Raw genomic sequence first — 5,108 nt, 5'->3', positions numbered from 1 at the left:
CCTGGCCCCGCCCCTCTTAGCTCCGCCCCCGTCCTAGGCCCCGCCCCTACACCCCTGCTCGCGCCTAGCTCCTCCCCTTAGTTCCGCCCTCGTCCCTGCGGCTCCTCTCGCTTAGCACCGCCCTCTCCCCTCAGCTCCTCCCCCACCAACCTCGCCCTCTCCCCTGGGCTCCGCCCCACTTAGTTCCGCCCTCCCCGCCAGAGGTGCACCCCTTTTCCTAGCGCCACGCCCTCCCCTTGCACCCTACCCGTTCTAGCGCCACGCCCCTACCTGATCCCCGCGCCCTCCCCAGCCACGCCCCAGTTTGACCCGCCTCGCCCTCCTGCTCCACCCCTGGACTGACCAGGCCAAACCTCCCCACCAGCCCTCGAGATTCCCCTTGTGGCCCACTCGTCTACCTGGAACACCTCTTTGGTTCTTGAGCCTAACTTGGTTTGACCACCATCGCCCTACCCGGTACCTGAGCCCTTACAAGCTGGCTTCTCCTGCATAAGCCCAGGCTGCAAAAGAGACGCTCCCTTCCTCAAACTTGATGCTTGTCACTGCTGCGTTCCCAGAGACTCCTTAAGAACAAGGAAGTCCAATGCCTAGCTGGATATAATGGGTTCACAAAACAGGGCTTTGTACACCTCTTTTCATTTCTTCTGTCTCTTGAAATCTAAGTGGTCCAGGAGAGGTGGCCACTTGGAGCGTTTAGGCTAAGAGCAATCTTAAGTTAGGCTGAGCAATCCTAAGTACCGGAGTTCAGAACCCAGCACCCACCCACATAACGAACCAGGCATCTCACAGATGCTTTATACCCCAGTTTCAAGGTGGGCAGAGACAGGAAAATCAAAGAGGCTTGGGGGCTTTCAACCTAGCCAAGAAAACTCCAACCCTAGGTTCAGGAAGTGACTATCTAAAAGGACTAGATGGAGAGTGGTAGAGGGAAACGCCAAACACCCTCCTCTCTGTGCTTAGAACATGTGACAAGAAAAACTGTTCTCTGAAGAAAGTAAGTAACAGGTCTGAGAAAGAACAAATGGGAACAATTCAGTCACGTTCTTGCCGCCTGGGTTGGAACCCGGTGCCTTTCAGGTGCTACCTAAGTAAGCACTGTACCACCAAACTGTGCACCTGGCTCCGAGCGAAGTCTGTTTAACATTTTAAAAGAAACTTCATGCGTTTTACATAAAGATGGAATTATCATCCATTAGTAATTTAGCCATAAGTTGCTCTGGCTAGCTGGAAAGGGGTGAGAAATCCACCATTAGTCAGGAGAGAAGAATTCTTGAACATTGTAAGCTCTCTGGGGACCAGATTTAGCATCCTTTGTTAATCATCTTGCTTAACAGACAATTGCATTTTTACAGATTCAAGGTTCACAGCAACTTGCATGCCCCAGGTCAGTTGTAGCTGTTTCCCAACAGTGTGTTTCCACTTCAGCGCGCTATCAACTGAGCTATGTCTTGGGACCAGGATGATAATGATTTTGAGAAAAGGTCTCACCATAAAATTATGGCTGATTTAGAACTCACTATGCTATCCAGGCTGGTTCACACTTGTATTCCTCCTTCCTCTGCTTCCCAGGTGCTGGGAATGGAGATGTTCTTAATGTTAAATTTCTTTTTTTTTTTTTTTTGTTTTTTTTTTTGTTTTTTTCGAGACAGGGTTTCTCTGTGTAGCTTTGCGCCTTTTCCTGGAACTCACTTGGTAGCCCAGGCTGGCCTCGAACTCACAGAGATCCGCCTGGCTCTGCCTCCCGAGTGCTGGGATTAAAAGGCGTGCGCCACCACCGCCCGGCAATGTTAAATTTCTTAATGTTCTTAATGTTGTTAGCCTTTCATTCAAACCTTTTTTTAAATTATTTTTAATTAACATACAGTTTATTGGATTTCCATAAGGCTTTTTAATACACCACTAGTTTTGTTAATTCACCCCTACCCCTACCCTGGTCCCTACTGGAACCTTTAACTTCCAGTATCCCCACACACGCACTTTCATATCACGTGTTCTACTATCCCCTCTCCACATTGAGGCTCCTTTCCCTCCCCCTCTTACAGGATCTTTCTGGCTTACTGACCTCTACAGACACTCCACATTAAATACATAAATATGCAAGTTTGAAACTCAGATCCACATTGAGAAATAACATGTGGCATTTGTCTTTCTGGATTACCTCACTTAGTTCAATATTTTACTGTTCATTTTCCTGCAAATTTCATTTTTCTTCCCAGATGAATAAAATCCCATTGTATATATACGCCACATTTTCATTGTCCGTGCAACAGCTGATGGACATCTACTCCGACTCCATTTCCTGGCTGCTTTGCATAGAACCACAATAAATATGGGTGTGCAAGTGTGTCTATAGTAGGAGATGGAATCCTTAGGATCTGTGTCCAGAAATAGTATAGCCCGGTCATATCAGAGTTCTGTTTTCAGCTTTTTGAGAAATCTCCACACTACTTTCCCTAGTGGGTGCAGCAGTTTACACTCACATCAAGAGCAGAATGGGCTCCTCTTCCCCACATCCTTGCCAATATTTGTAGTTTGTTTTCTTCACAAACAGCAATTCTGAGTGGGGTGAAAAGGAATCTCAAAGTTGTTTTAGTTTCCATTTCCCTGGTGACTGAGGAGATTAAGCGCTTTTCAGAGTATTTAGTGTGTGTGTGTGTGTGTGTGTATGTGTGTGTGTGTGTGTGTGTGTGTGTGTTTGGATTTTCAAGACAGGGTTTCTCTGTGTAGTCCTGGCTGTCCTAGAACTCGCTCTGTAGACCAGGCAGACCTCGAACTCAGAGACCCACCTGTCTCTGCCTCCCAAGTGTGGGGATTAAAGGTGGCCTGGCTCCGTTTGTGTTTCTTGAGAACTCTCTGTAGCCCGTGTATTGATTGGGTTGTGTGTTTTCTTTATATTTAGTTTATTGAGTTCTTTATATACTCTAGATATTAGTCCTCTGTCAAATGCATAGTTTGCAAAGATTTTCTCCCAATCTATATGCAGCCTCTTAATCTGATTGTCAATTTCCTGTGCTCCCGTTTTTTGATTTTATGAGATCGCGTTTATTGATCATTGGCCTTCCTAGGCAATCAGAGTTCTGTTCAGGAAGTCCTTACATATGCCTCTATCTTGAAATGTACTCCCTGCTCCTCAGCTATCCATTTCAGAGTTTCAGAAATGACTCTGAGGTTCTTGATCCATTTCGAGTTGTTTCATGCAGAGTGAAAATAGGGATCCAGGCCGGGCGGTGGTGGCGCACGCCTTTAATCCCAGCACTCGGGAGGCAGAGCCAGGCGGATCTCTGTGAGTTCGAGGCCAGCCTGGGCTACCAAGTGAGCTCCAGGAAAGGCGCAAAGCTACACAGAGAAACCCTGTCTCGAAAAACCAAAAAAAAAAAAAAAAAAAAAAAAGAAAATAGGGATCCAGTTTCATTCTTTTGCATGTAGACATCTATTTTCTAAGCACCATTTGTTGAAAAGGCCATCTTTTCTCCATTGTGTATTTACGTCTTTGACAAAAATCAGGTAGTTCTTGGTTGCATGGCCTTGTTTCTGGGCTTTCTGTAGGGGAGGAGGTCTGAGCCCACTTCTGGGTTTAAGTACAAAATCCCACCAATCTCTGGGCTTGTCTTAAAATCTCACTAATCTCCACCCTGGAAATCTCCACACCAGAAAACAACTTCCCTCCAAAGCAAAAAAGCAAAAAACAAAACCTATATACGCCTGCCTTCTGTTAAGTTCTTGGCTGCTGCTTCTGTCTCAAGCAGAGGCAGCCACACTCTTGTGTCTTTCCCAATAAATGTCTTACATGAGGTTTGTTGTGTGACGTGACTTTATGGTATTCCTTGGCTCCCAACTGCCAGGATACCTTTTCAGAGCCGCAGCACTTACCTAGGAGAAACCTCTCCCCTCAAAGCGGTAACAGTTCCTTAGGGGAAACCTTTCCCCTCAGAAGGGTGACGTGTGTTGGGAATTTCTCCTCAGAACTGCAACCCTTGTGTTGCAGAAAACTTTCCCCTCAGAGTCGTGACACTCACATTCTCTGTTTTAATCCGCTGCTCTACACGTCTGTGGTTGTGCTGGTATCATGCTGCCTGTATTACTGTGGCTATGTAGTATAACATGAAATCGGGCATAGGGATACTTCTAGCAGTTTTTTGGGGGTTTTTTTTGCTCAGAATTTCTTTGGCTATCTAGAGTCCTTTGTATTTCCATATGAATGTTAAGATTGTTTTTTCTATTTCTGTCAAGACCATTGCTGAAATTTTGATTGAGATCACATTAAATCTGTAGATTGCTTTTGATAGATGGCCATTTTTACAATGCCAATCCTGCCAGTTCATGAGCATGAGAAGCCTTTCTAGTGTCTTCCTCAGTGTCCTTAATGCAATCTCTGTGGGTTAAGGTTTTCATTCTAGACCTCCTTGGTTAGAGTTATTCCAAGGTGGTTGGTTTGGTTTAGTTTGAGACTATTATCAATGGGATTACTTCCCTGACTTCTTTTTCAGTATATTTGTCTTTGGAATATTAAAAGGATAATGATTTTAGTGTGTTCATTTTGTTCCCCACCATTTTGCTGGAAGTACTTATCAGTCCTGTTTTCTGGCAAAGTCCTTAAGGGTTCCTTTTTTTGGAATCATGATGTGCACGTGGTGATGCTTTGATTTCTTCCTTCCCTATTTGTATCACTTTCATTTTCAGCTCATGTCTTACCTTTCTAAGACTTCTAGCACTGTATTGAGTAAGAGGGGAGACAGTAGACACGTTTGTCTTGTTCCTGGTGTTAGCAGCAATGCTTTGAGTTTTTCCTCCTTTATAATGTTGGCTAAAGATTTGTCATATATAGCCTTATTATGCCAAGATAATTTCTATCTTTCTATTTCTGAATTTCTTCAGGACTTTTTAACATGCAAGGATTTGGGCTTTTTTTTTTTTTTTTAAGCTTTTTCTGCATCAGTAGAGGTGACCATGTGATTTCTGTCCTGGAGTCCCTTGTGCAATTTATAACATTTATTGATTTTTATCTATTGAACCATCACAAGCTTGTTCAGTCAGGCTATCAACATCAAGGCAACACTTCCACCAGCAAAAATATCATCACTCTCTGAAGACCGAAGTGATAATTAACA

This window comes from Peromyscus leucopus, chromosome 3 (assembly GCF_004664715.2).
Source record: "Peromyscus leucopus breed LL Stock chromosome 3, UCI_PerLeu_2.1, whole genome shotgun sequence".
In the NCBI taxonomy this organism is placed as follows: domain Eukaryota; kingdom Metazoa; phylum Chordata; class Mammalia; order Rodentia; family Cricetidae; genus Peromyscus; species Peromyscus leucopus.
The sequence above is the reverse complement of the archived record's forward strand: the minus strand, read 5'-3'. Positions refer to the sequence as shown.